The 14,440-nt window shown below is 40.9% G+C and overlaps 2 protein-coding genes across 8 annotated transcripts in view; one reads left to right on the forward strand and one right to left on the reverse strand.

Annotated features, from left to right (window-relative positions):
• Nucleotides 1-14,440, reverse strand: part of LOC114665494 (zinc finger protein 239-like) — a 541,579-nt gene that overhangs the window by 161,436 nt on the left and 365,703 nt on the right. The window contains exon 1 of one of the 6 annotated variants that reach the window (XM_051926044.1): nt 8,099-8,190. The exons of 4 other annotated variants lie outside the window; for them this stretch is intronic. The gene's annotated coding sequence lies outside the window, so the exon portion shown is untranslated. Of the gene's footprint in view, nt 1-8,098; nt 8,191-14,440 lie in introns of those variants that run through there. One more of the 6 variants, XM_051926042.1, reaches the window with a different exon arrangement.
• LOC114665426 (zinc finger protein 664-like) overlaps nt 8,306-14,440 on the forward strand; it is a 37,262-nt gene continuing 31,127 nt past the window's right edge. For both annotated transcript variants that reach the window (XM_051927097.1, XM_051927100.1), the window contains exon 1: nt 8,306-8,389. The gene's annotated coding sequence lies outside the window, so the exon portion shown is untranslated. The remainder of the gene's footprint in view (nt 8,390-14,440) is intronic.

The following is a 14,440-nucleotide window of genomic DNA, read 5'->3' on the forward strand; positions in this document are numbered from 1 at the left end:
GGATACTGACCTTTACCCTAGCGTTACAGTGACAGCATGCGCCACTTGGCAACATAGCAAACGAAAGCAAACCATTCACAAAATGGTGAATGTCCATATAAAACAAAACAGCATTGCAGAGAGAGAGGACATTTTTTGCTCTGCACCCTCCCCCATCAAAACCTTTCATCTATGAAGGAGGAGCAAAAGCTTTAGATTTGCCAAAATTTTCAATCTCTGGTTTTTAACACATTGCAGCATTTTAGGGTCTCCTGATCCTGAAAACATTGATATCTCGATGATGGGTGTGTGTCTGTCACTAAGTGTGTTTCTGTGTGTCACAGATTCTTGAAGATGATCTATAGCTCAGACTGCGTGACAGAAAAACACTAAACTCAAAACTTAAGCCTGGTATGAGATGACGATGTGCTGATTTGTTTTTGAGCCAATCGTTCAAGAGAAAGAGGCACTCTAGAGCAGGGGTCCCCAACCACCGGGCCGCGCCGAACGGATGGCTGTTTTATTTTGGAAAACACTTCCATCATAGGTGGCGATAAGGCAACGTACTTGGTGAATAGTTTATATATTGCGCACTTCATTATCTTTTGGTACACGTCTCCACACCCTCCCCCAACCCAGTCCGCAGAAAACAATTACCCAAATTAAAAAGTTCCTAGGTAACAAAAAAGGTTGGAGTAATTTTAATCCACAAGCTAGCAAAAACGAGTAAAAAACAAACGTCTTTGGAGAGCTTCTTTGGAAAGGGAAAAAGGCCCAATGAGGAGACAGAAGAAGAGCCTTCGACTTCCAAGAAAAAGAAAGCTGCATTTAATAGACAATATCAGGATTCCTACTTAAAATACGGGTTTATCGCTACAGGCGATTCTCACGCACCAAGCCCACTCTGCATAATATGTGGCGACATGCTAGCAAATGAGGCTATGAAGCCTTCAAAACTGCTTCGGCACATGGAGACCAAGCACCCTGCATTAAAAGACAAGCCTTTGGAATTTTTTGAAAGTAGAAAACGTGAACAAGATGGACAGAGGCAATTGCGAATGGCCACCACCTCAACAAATACGAGTGCACTGAGAGCTTCATACCTAGTGGCTAACCGCATTGCTAAGTTGAAGAAACCTTTTACCATAGGTGAGGAATTGATCCTGCCCGCCGCTAAGGACATTTGCCGTGAACTGCTAGGAGAGGCTGCTGTTAAAAAGATAGCAAAGGTTCCTCTTTCGGGTAGCACCGTCACTAGGCGAATTGAGGACATAGCAGAGGACATTGAGACACAGTTGTTGGAGAGGATTAATAAGTCACCATGGTATGCAATTCAGGTTGATGAATCTACTGATATTGACAACAAGGCAATACTACTTGTTTATGTGCGATATATATATCAGGAGGATGTGCATGAGGACATGTTATGTGCACTGTCACTGCCAAGCAAAACCACTGGCACAGAACTATTCAAATCTTTAAATGATTACATATCAGGAAAACTGGATTGGTCCTTTTGTGTCAGCATATGCACGAACGGAGCTGCTGACATGACTGGACGGATTTCTGGTTTAATTGCTCGGGTTAAGGAGGTTGCACCTGAATGTGAGGCTACGCACTGTGTCATTCACAGGGAAATGTTGGCTTGCCAAAAAATGTTACCTGAACTTAACAGCGTATTGAACGATGTCATTAAAGTCATTAACTACATCAAAGCAAATGCCCTAAACTCGCGTCTGTTTGAGCAGCTTTGTGATGAGATGGATGCAGAGCACAAACGCCTTCTCTTACACACAGAGGTAAGATGGCTATCTAAAGGGAGATCGTTGGCCAGAGTTTTTGAGTTACGAGAGCCACTGTGGAGATTTCTTTCAGAAAAAAAGCCACAACTGGCAGAACATTTCAGTGACATGAACTGGGTCGCAAAACTTGCTTACTTGTGCGACATATTCAATCTGCTTAATGAACTCAATCTGTCACTTCAGGGGAAAATGACAACTGTCTTCAAGTTGGCAGACAAAATAGCTGCATTCAAAGCCAAACTTGAATTGTGGGGACGCCGAGTGAACAGAAAGATATTTGACACGTTTCAAACATTAGCAGGGGTTTTGGAAGAAACTGAGCCTGATTCAAAATTCTCACAGGTTGTGCATGACCACCTGTCTCTGCTTTTAAAAGAGTTCGAGCGGTACTTTCCAACCACAAAAGACCATTCTTTCGAAGTTCGGGGGTCTTTTGTGAACAAACCAGGTGAATCGAGCCTGTCCGTGCAAGAAGAAGATCAACTGCTAGAAATTGCAAATGACGGTGGCCTTAAAAGTATGTTTCAAACAACAACTCTGCCGGTGTTCTGGATTAAGATCAAGGCAGAATTTCCAGAGATCGCCAAAAAAGCACTGAATGCCTTGCTTCCGTTTCCAACAACCTATCTTTGTGAAGCAGGATTTTCTGCAGTTACAGCGATCAAAACCAAATTACGGAGTAGACTGGACATAAGTAACACACTTCGGGGGTGACATTGTCTCCCATTACCCCCAGATGGGACCGGCTCATAAAAGGGAAACAAGCTCAGGGCTCCCACTAATTCTGAGGGATGGTGAGTTGTATTTTTACGCACTTTGTTTTTAGTTGTTTCTATACAGTTCTGTTTACATTAAACTTGTTCATGGCGCAAAAAAGGTTGTTTAATGTGTTTTGTTACACGTATATCATCCCACCCGTACACCCCCCGACCCGACCCCAAACCCCCCCCCCCCCACGTCCGGTCTGCGGAACTGTGTATGGAATGAAACCGGTCCATAGTCGCGAAAAGGTTGGGGATCACTGCTCTAGAGGACGCCTCAAATACCGTAGTTCGGCAATAATTATGAACTCTTCTCATCAATTGCTATCGTAATAACCTATTTTATGATCAGAAGGTTCAGCATCAGAGCAGCAAATGATTACGGAAATGTTACAGAATAGTTTGGGGAATTTGGTTCCTAGGGCGCAAAGACTACTGACACTCACGTCTGTATTTCTTTACCCTAAGAAAACAAAGCTGAAATTTAACAAATCAAAACAAGCTCACACAACAGACAATTCAAAGAAAGCACAGGAAATCGTGGAAACAAATTTTCAGAAGCAACCAGATCATAACAATACAGGTACAGTTGTACTTGAAAGTTTGTGAACCCATTAGAATTTTCTATATTTCTGCATACATATGACCTAAAACATCATCAGATTTTCACTCAAGTCCTAAAAGTAGATAAAGAGAACCCAGTTAAACAAATGAGACAAAAATATTATACTTGGTCATTTATTTATTGAGGAAAATGATCGAATATTACATATTTGTGAGTGGCAAAAGTATGTGAACCTCTAGGATTAGCAGTTAGTTTGATGGTGAAATTAGAGTTGGGTGTTTTCAATCAATGGGATGACAATCAGGTGTGAGTGGGCACCCTGAGATTTGATCTATCAAAGTCTGCTCTTCACAACACATTTGTGGAAGTGTATCATGGTACGAACAAAGGAGATTTCAGAGGACCTCAGAAAAAGAGTTGTTGATGCTCATCAGGCCGGAAAAGGTTACAAAACCATCTCTAAAGAGTTTGGACTGCACCAGTCAGACAGATTGTGTACAAATGGAGGAAATTCAAGACCATTGTTACCCTCCCCAGGAGTGGTCGACCAACAAAGATCACTCCAAGAGCAAGGCGTGTAATAGTCGGCGAGGTCACAAAGGACCCCAGGGTTACTTCTAAGCAACTGAAGGCCTCTTTCACATTGGCTAATGTTCATGAGTCCACCTTCAGGAGAACACTGAACAACAATGGTGTGCATGGCAGTGTTGCAAGGAGAAAGCCACTGCTCTCCAAAAAAAAAAGACATTGCTGCTCGTCTGCAGTTTGCTAAAGATCACGTGGACAAACCAGAAGGCTACTGGAAGAATGTTTTGTGGATGGATGAGACCAAAATAGAACTTTTTGGTTTAAATGAAAAGCGTTATGTTTGGAGAAAGGAAAACACTGCATTCCAGCATAAGAACCTTATCCCATCTGTGAAACATGGTGGTGGTAGTATCATGGTTTGGGCCTGTTTTGCTGCATCTGGGCCAGGATGGCTTGCCGTCATTTATGGAACAATTGTGCAATTCTACATCTGTCCATGAACTGAATCTCAAGAGAAGGTGGGTCATGCAGCAAGACAACGACCCTAAGCACACAAGTCGTTCTACCAAAGAATGGTTAAAGAAGAATAAAGTTAATGTTTTGGAATGGCCAAGTCAAAGTCCCGACCTTAATCCAATGGAAATGTTGTGGAAGGACCTGAAGTGAGCAGTTAATGTGAGGAAACCCATCAACATCCCAGAGTTGAAGCTGTTCTGTACGGAGGAATGGGCTAAAATTCTTTCAAACGGGATTGCAGGACTGACCAACAGTTACCGGAAGTGTTTAGCTGCAGTTATTGCCGCAAAGGGGTGGGGGGGTCACACCAGATACTGAAAGCAAAGGTTCACATACTTTTGCCACTCACAAATATGTAATATTCGATCATTTTCCTTAATAAATAAATGACCAAGTATAATATTTTTGTCTCATTTGTTTAACTGGGTTCTCTTTATCTACTTTTAGCACTTGAGTGAAAATCTGATGATGTGTTAGGTCATATTTATGCAGAAATATAGAAAATTCTAAAGGGTTCACAAACTTTCAAGCACAACTGTATGTGTGGAGGATGTTGACAGCAGAAAAGTCCATCTATTTGTTTGTGATATTAATGTTTTTCTCAAGTATTTTTGCCTCGGAAGTAGTCTTTTACTATTAGGATTATGATTCTAAAGTTTAAGTCTCAATTCATTTTTTTTTCTCCAGTTGTTTTTTTATTGTGATGACTTTTGAATGTGGCACATGATAATGTTAATTGCATTTCCAAGGTCATGGCTGTGACAATATACATATGGTGGTGTCTTCAGCATGCACTGTACTCCAGTCGATAAAAACTCCTTCGTTAAGATATTTTGTGGAATTAGTTTAAAATACAAGTAGGCCCTAGCAGTAGATTTGGTTTCAACTTGGCTTTTGTTTTTGACTTTCAGTTCTCATCTCACCAATTTCTTCTAGAATGACAGTTTCTACTGATCTCCGGGTCTGGGTTTTGCTATTTTTAACACTCAGTATGCTGTGCCTTTTACATACTTTAACTGCCGGTATGGAGCAGCACAAACCGATCTTTGCATATTGGCAGCCACATGGCAAGGCAGGCATTCCTCTACCACTAGATTGTTCCGTCAGTGGGTCGCCTAGCCAGTTAAGAACACAAAACGGTCACGGGACAATAATGGTTAATAAACACCAGTGTAAGGAACACAGTGAAGGACGAATGCATAGGAATTAGCCACTTGGAGGCGTATGGTGCAGTGCCCATCAAAGCAGTCTACTTACATGACAGGCCAGGAAATGCAAATTTGAAAAGCTACTCCACAACACGACGCACTAAATGCACTTTTTTTGTTTAAAGACTATGTGCACTTTAGTTTGTATTGTTTAATGTATTTCTTTTTTATTGTGATGGTCACACTAATATAAAAACATCTGATTTTCAAATTCATATGTTTCACTGGTTGTTATTTTAATTTGATTATTATTAATTTTAATCATGTTAATGGAGAGACATCAGGGTGACATTCACAGGTTGACAGACGTGAGCAGATGAGCCAAGACATGCACTGGAGCCCAGAACAGGATGTGAAACCACAGGTCGCATGCATCAAAATAGTCAGGCATGAAATAATCGTGACTAACCGAAAAATAAATTGAACGATTAGTGGACTACCAAAATAATCATTAGTTGCAGCCCTACTTCTGATGTCCACTAAACAATGCACCCAAGTGCTTTAAACAAAAACTGAACATTGGCAGGCTGTCTTGTGAGCTCCAGTAAAACAGAGGAAGCTGGAACTGTAGCCGAGGGTAAATAGTGCCAGGTCATGGGAATGTACAATTAAGTCTGCCTGTATGTCTAGTGGTTTTTATCCTCATGAGAAATAATTTCTTTCACTAGGTCATTAAAACTGACTATTTTTTAAATCAATAAGGATCTCTCCTAAAGTATGCTGAAAATTCTTGTTTAATCAAATTTGAAAAATCTTTGTTGTATTAACAGAGGAAAAAAACAAAACTAAGATTAAAGATTTTTTTTTTTTTGGATGTTGCCATTACAGAAAAGAAACAGCCTTTCAAAGATCCAAGAGAAAAGTGGGAAAAAGATCTCTTACTAAATATTTCAGAAAAGGAATGGAAAGTAGAAATGCACAGAATTCATTAGAGCTCCATATGTGCAAAGCATAGAATTATTCAACTTAAAATAATATATTGAGCACATCTCTCTCGTTTAAAATTGTCCAAAATGTTTCCAGGGCAAGATCCAACCTGCAAATACTGCAGTCAAGCTCCAGCCTCACAAGTTTTGGGCCTGCACCAAACTAACACCATTCTGGACCAAAAATCTTTAAATGCCTGTCAGACAGCCTTGGTGTCACAATCCCTCCTAATCCACTAACAGCTCTGTTTGGTGGGCTCACAAAGGGGCTTAAAGTGGAGAAGGACAAACTGTAATTGCCTTTACTTCACTATTGGCATGCAGACTTATCTTGCTCAACTGGAAAAATCCAACTGATGTGATATGCTATTTGAAACTGGAAAAAATCTAATTTGCACTTTGAGAAAAAAAAAGTCCTGCACAGATCCTCTTTCTCAGTTGTGGGGGTTGATTTGTTTTCGATCCTATTTTTGTAAAAATTGATTTATTTGTATGGAATGTTGTGTGACTTCAATAAAATCAAAAAAAGAAGGCATACAGTTAAGTGAAGAGGAATAAGAAACTGCAGGTTTTGAAGACAACAAAAATAAGAGATGCTCCTTTTTCTGTCGTTTCGTGTTTCAGATAGCAAAATAAAAGGGCGAAGATTGCTGCTAAAGAACTATAGCTGTTAACCCTTTGTACACTATAGGCTTCATCAGCAGCATGCCATTTGCTGTTAGAAACAGGGCTGAGCACGACTCTGCTGAATGGTTTGCACACAATCGCCAAATGTGACAATTGTTTGAATTAAAGTGATCAGGTGATGAAATCAGCGACTGCGGTTGGCAAGTCCACATCCACACCAAGACAAGTTAGATTTGCCAGGCTACTAAACCCGAGCATCTTTAGAGAAGCAGAGAAAATAAGAATAAAAGAGCAGACATGGAAACTGCATAGAGACTTAAAAACAGGCCGAGATTCAAATTCAGTCTGCTAGAATTGTGAGGCAGTAACACAAACCACAAATCTCTATTAACTTCTCTAACACTCACTAACAGACATTACTGAAACATGGGAGTTTGTCATATTTGATACAAGGTAAACGGGAAAAAGACACACATTTAAGTGTCCATCCAAGCAATGCATGTAAATGTCTGCTGTCTGCATTGGTTCAAGCAGGTTTGAGGCCGTGTGTGTAAATACAGATACTGATTGCCAACCTTTACCAGTTAACAACATAATTTATACTCTTAAAGACGAATTACTTACTTCATGGCAGCACTGCCGTTCTCTCTCACTATATCTTAGTATTTGTTCTCGGCTCGTATTCTCTAAGACTCCTCTCCACGGTCATGGACTCCAGTTCGATTATCACTTTTACTAATCTGACTCCTCACTATTCTTTTAATGACCAGCCGGTCAACACCTCTGCGACTGTCTTTGAACTGGACACCGCGGAGGAACAAAAAAGAAACAAAAGCAGAAATCAAAGCGCAGTACGTGTGGAATGGCCGTCTCCCCGATGTCTGCGATTCGAGAAGGAATCGACAAAAGGAGCACACGGAGAGGAATGAACAGGCGCCAGCGGTGTGACTGGGTGCTAGGAATTAAAATTTGGGACTCAGCCACATGAAGTAAACCGCAGATAACAATGAACAGAAACATCACGCGAGTGGCCACATGAGTTTTGGGCTCGAGCGAAGTTCGGCGGGGGGTTAACAAACACGAACGCGCCGCTCGCCACTCACTCAAGTCACGCGCGGCGATTCTAATGGAGCGAATGAAAACTCACACATCCATAAAGTGCATTCCCAAAATCCAGAGCACTTACTGTCTGCCTCTTGACAATGTGATTGTTTCTGAACTCGTTCACACTTCTGTCTCACTCAGCAACCGTCCTGCGGCCGACATACAGATGATCTATAGATATATTTGCTGCTGCTCGCGCTTAACTGTCACGTGACCCTGTGTCGGCCGCTGGATGACGTCATCCAATGCGACGGCTACTGAATCCACGCAGCCACTGTCTCGCTTTATGAAACACTACGGACGCAAGACTGTTGCTGAGTGAGACAGAAGTGTGAACGCGTTCAGAAGCAATCTCATCGCTAAGAGGCAGACAGTAAGTGCTCTGGATTTTGGGGATGCATTTATGGATGTGTGAATTTTTAATTCGTTCTATTAGGCCGGGGTTATACTTCACGCGACGCATGCTGCAGCGGACGCTCCTGCTATGCAAGCGTTGTACTGTTTATTATTGATGGGTCGTTCGATACTCAGGTTTCGACACTGTGTCGAGTTTTCGAAGCACCGCTTCGAGGCTTGCTTCAAATGCGCCCGTCGCGTGATTTTGAGGCACGCTAGCGTAATGACGTCATTAATATATGCGCAGTCAGCAGTCGAATTGGTCACTCACTAGTCTGCTAAATTGCTTCGGCTCAGAGCGTAAAAGCAGTTGTTCGTGCTGCAGCGATAAGGTGCGCTAACCAGAGTTCAAATCCTAATTGGGGCTCGCATATGTTAAAATAAGGATTTTGTATAAAACAGTTAAGTAGTACTTGTCTGAAAGTTAACAAATATATTTTGGAGACATTATGAACGATTTACATGGGGCACCTTTTCATTGGTGTGGAATCGTGTTCACCTAGAATCTGTAACAAATTAATGAGCATATTTTGCGTAAGGCAGCACGTATTATAACAATCCAGAATCTATTCTACCCCATGCCGATCATATCAGAGAGGCTAAGAAACGCTTCACTAAAGCCGACGTGGTCATTACACCAGTATATGCGCAAGACACTCCTCATTAAACGTTTTTACTATTCAGTGATTCCCAGATCTGTAGCTGATTTGTATTATTGATTTCCAAAAGGCAATGTGAGTAAAAGCTTGTGCTGCATAACTAATTACAACTGTCTTTAAAACAGAATCAGCGCCATCAACAGTGTCTTCTGCAATTTTAGGAAAGCCTCGAGATTTCTGCTTTAATGAGACAAAAAAGTTGTAAAGAAACTTTGCGAATTCATCCAGAGGTGAACATAAAGATCACTCAAGTACTGACAAGAAGGAGCAGCTGGATAAGCACATCTGGAGCCAAACTTTCAAAAAAGCACCTGACTTTGTCAGCAACATCCTTTCCTTGTGAATGCATCTTATCAAAGGCTGCGCTGGGGGGTAAAGAAGTAATCTTCCGAACTGCAACACAACAGATAAATCATTGATGTAAATATAATTATTGAAAGACTAAGCTTTTGTCGTTTCTGTATTCTTAAACCATCTTCCAGTTACACAATCCCCGCAGTCACTGTCATGTTTAACGTTCCCTGCTCCTTAACCTGTGTTGTTACCAAAGCATCAACACTGAGTTTCATTCAAGGCTTTACCGTCCTTCCTTTCATAAACATAAAATAAGACACACATTCCCTCTACATACGTGTCCAATAATAATAGTAAACTGGCAAGAACGAGAAAAAGCACAAGATGGGAATATTCATGACAAGATCCAAAGGCATCAGGGTGAGAATGTGCCTTGTCTCCCATTACATGAGCTCGTCTGCCACCCCTCAGTTGCACTGGCACACGTTACACTCGGGGGCAAATTCAATGGAGAATACCGACAATGTACACCTTCAGAAGTGGAATAAATCGACCGTATAAGTAGAACATTTCAGATAAACTATGAATTTTGTTAATCATATACAATGCAACATAACTATTATATGTGTTGTTACTTTTTATTTATTCTCACCAAACGTTACATATCTACATGGGAAATGAATCCGGGTAATATGTTTATAATCATTCTCACTAAAATACACTGTCAAAATATATTAATGAGCAAACTGAGACATATTGGCCTTTAGGAAATATCAAAAAGCGTGTGCGCTGTCATTTAGGACAGAGTGCATTGTTAATGTCACGCACTCTCTGCTGACACAATGTCACGAAGAAAAAGAAACAGCACAGTCCATGCAAACTCATATCCTCCTTGGTTTCTGACCTTATGATTAACTGTCAATATGAAATCAATAAAGACATTTTAAGAAGATGACAAATCTGCTATAGTCAGTTCAATTAACTACGGCGGCCCAACCTTCCCTCGATAGCTCCATTCGCTTGCTATCCATCCAAGCTGATAATATTGTTAAATGGAAGAACTGAAAAAAAAACCTTTCACAAGAGGAGGATCAACGACGCGAACCCCTGGTGTTTTTACTGAGAGACAGTTGCAATACCATTGAGTCACCTAATCAGGATAATTAACGAGCTCCGCACAACTGAACTACTGCTACTGTTCTTACTGCGGCAGATGTAGAAATATGTTGTTTGACATATACACATTAAATTGGTTTAATTGACACGAGAGTATCATTGTTGTATTATCCTAATGAAGACAAAAAATATATATTTATAGATGTATACTATATGACGTGCGGTTTTCAACAAAATTAAGCGTTCCATAAAAAGGTTGCACGATTTACCTAATTTTTTTATATATATAAAGTTGATATACGACAATATATCTTTGACACTATGTATCAGACAAAGGAAATCACAGCAATCCACAAGAACAATAATTACTTCTCAGCAACTACGTGAATTGTAGTTTAACTATATCAACTGAAGTGTGTAATGTCAATACGAATTACAAAATATAACTAGAGAGTTAAGTGTCAGATAGACTCTCAAAATATAGAGGTCAATGCCTTTGAGTGTGCTGAGGCTTCACAAAGATTCAGTAACCAGTGACCATGTCTGCTCGAGGCTTCAAAGCCCTATCATGATCCAATCTCAGTACTACGCATGTCTGAGGCTTCGGAGCCCTGTCATGAGCTCAGTACTACACATGTCTGAGGCTTCTAAGCCCCGTCATGAGCTCAGGACTATGCATGTCTGAGGCTTCGAAGCCCGTCGTGACGCAATCTCAGTACTACGGATGTCCGAAGCTTCAAATCTGCTTGAGTCTTCGAAGCCTCAGTTAACCCAGTGCGCATGTCCGAGGCTTTGAATCTGCTCGAGGCTTTGAAGCCTCTGTTAACCCATTACGCATGTTTGAGGTATCGAAGCCCCATCATGATGCAATCTCAGTACTACGCATGTCTGCAGGAGGCTTCGAAGCCCCATCATGATGCAATCTCAGTACGCATGTTTGCTCAGTGCTTCTAACTAAGCTTGACGATTCCAGTGTGCATGTCTGCTTAGTACTTTTCATCGAGCCCCCGTTTGAAGTACATATGGCAACAACAGAGTTCAAAAACTCGACAGAATTCCCATTGAAATGAATGTTTGTGGATGATCCATACATGTTAAATGATTGTACCCGATAATACTTTGTGGCAAAAAATAAAATTATAAATTATACATCATATAAATACCGACTCGTAGAATGCATACTGCTGCAAAGAAGAACTTTAGTAATACGGGTGACGACACATCTCTCACTATAATACTCTCATAAATATCCATTCTTCACCTCATGCAACGTTTTCATGCAACACTGAACATATGTCATATAGTCATATAGTATATATCTATATATAATTGTTTTTGTCTTCATTACATACATACATACATACATACATACATACTTAAAAAACACACATTATATACATCCACCCTGCTGAAAACAGTAGTGGTGCAGTGGTAGCGTTGCCGCACCATAATAAGGCTTGCATAGGTTCGCGTCCCACGTCCACCCATTGTGAATTGTGACCCAAAAAAGTCTGTTTTTCTTTTTTTTTTTTTCCATTTAACAGCAAATTCCACTGTGGACCGAGAGCGAGCAAGGCAAGAACACTAGTAAAGATATATCAAATGGAAATGGGCATCTTGTTTTATGTCTATAACAAAAAAAAAATATTTGAGTGACGATTTCAACTGTTATTGTAGTTGTTGATGGCGGGTTTAGTGGTTTACATTTTTAAATATTAAATTAATAAGGTGGAATGTGTTCTTACTTTGACTGTTGGGTGGAGGGTTTGAAAGCTACACGGTAAATATGTTAGTAACTGGGATTGCACCTCTATAACTGGAAGATTGCTTAGGAATGATACAGACTGGACAACTATATGTTTTAGGAAATGTTTTCTTATTGCACTGTGCTGTGACTAACACAACGTTTTACTGATCGCCTGTCCGGACCTTGAAGATGTGTTCACAAGGGAGGGATGCTGCTTTTAAAAGCAAATGCTTTTTCGACCACAGGTCCAGATGTGTTTATCCCACTGCTTTTTGTTGTTGCCTCAGCACTCAAGAGGATCATTAATGCCGACCTTGATCCATGCACTGCTCACCTTCGAGTGTCCCGTGTGTGTCGGTGTCCCAGTGACTGATCTGCGCCATGTCTCTCAGCCTCTCTGATGTGCTCCGGATTGACACCTTTGAATGTTTGGTTCAGCAGAGCAGATTCAACCTGATCTACCACACTACCCCTTATTCAATGGAGGGGTTCCTGGACGTCAAATGGCGATGAATAGAAGATAGATTAATGTAAATACGTGAGCTGCCTTACGCAATTAGTCATCGCATTTTAATGGCGATTCTAAGTGGGGATGATTCTCGAACAGATCTCTTATGCAATCCTTCCACAGTATCTCTCAAAATTATTTAGTTTAAATTGGTTATAAAGATTTCATTCCAGATTATTTTTTAAATCTATAATAATAAAAGGCAAAGCCCTCACTGACTGATTCACTGACTGACTGACTGACTCACTCATCACTAATTGTCCAACTTCCTGTGTAGGTGGAAGGCTGAAATTTGGCAGGCTCATTCCTTACAGCTTATTTACAAAAGTTAGGCAGGTTTCATTTCGAAATTCAAAGCGTAACGGTCATAACTGGAACCTCTTTTTTGGCCATATATAGTAATGGACTGCAACTCACTGGCCGTGGGAGGCGGGGTTGCAGGGGTTGTGTATCGCGTCATCACGCCTCCCACGTAATCACGTGAACTGACTGTGAAGGAGAAAGGACGGCCTTATATGGCGTTCGTTTATAAAACAGCGGACAGGCGACGTCAGCGCAAGAGGCGAAGCCACCGTTTAAAAAGGTTTACTTTTCTTCTTAATAAAAATTTGAAAGCAGTACTTCGCAACTGCGAAGCGCGGGTATTTTGATATATATCAAAATATATCGCGTGATCACGCCTCCCACGTAAGCACGTGAACTGACCCGCTGCCGTTTGCAATGCCATATTCGTGAGATACAAGTTTAATGAGAAGACACGAGGTATAAACGACAGTTTGGATCACATTGTAACAGAGTTAATATTGCTGTAGCGAGAAACTTTTAACTGCCGGGTCTTAGCTAACATTAAATAAACCCGTGGACATCTCAACATCACACAAGAGACCGGCTCACGTGAAGTGACTGAACGCAGCAGGAGTGATCACTTCGATGAATCAAACCTGTTCAAAAAACACATTACACAATTGATAAGGTACGAAAACATAATGAAAAAAAGCATGGTATAAACCGTTACTTTAAATTAAGTTTATAGAAACGCTCCCGCTACCATTTGCAATACCATATTAGCCCCTGCGAAGCGCGGGGATTTTGCTATATATATTAAACTATTTCAACCATTCTATGATCTGCTTCTCGCAACTGAAAGAGGGCACCGTGGCAGAAGTTAGCCGACTTGCTGACCAACCACAAGTGTTACCTGGTAGGTAACCACCCATACAATCAGATTGTGAATCAGACTACGAATGCCTGCAATGTAATTACCCCGATCTACATGCTGTCAAATGAACGAACCACACGCCGTGGCACAACGTTAGGGGCTTCGCCTCTACGTCCGAGGTTCAATTCCCGTAAGGAAGTGCAGTGAGTGTGTACGCCTGATGAGCCCACAATTACGGCGAAACACGTGTCGCGTACTATGCATCTTCAAAGCACGGTGTAAACCGTAAGTTTAAATTGAGTTTATAGAAACGCTCCAGCTGCCGTTTGCAATACCATATTCGCGAGATACAAGTTTAATGAGAAGACACGAGGTATAAATGAGACTTTGTAACAGAGTTCAAATTGCTGGAGTGAGAAACTTTTAACTGCCGGGTCATGTCGCGTGTTCTCGGGTAGGTACACCAAAAAATGTATACATTTATGCATGTAATGGGCAAACAAAAAATGTACTATACCCGAAAGCACTGCAGTAGTACTCAATGT

The sequence above is a fragment of the Erpetoichthys calabaricus genome, chromosome 1, assembly GCF_900747795.2.
Source record: "Erpetoichthys calabaricus chromosome 1, fErpCal1.3, whole genome shotgun sequence".
Taxonomy (NCBI): domain Eukaryota; kingdom Metazoa; phylum Chordata; class Cladistia; order Polypteriformes; family Polypteridae; genus Erpetoichthys; species Erpetoichthys calabaricus.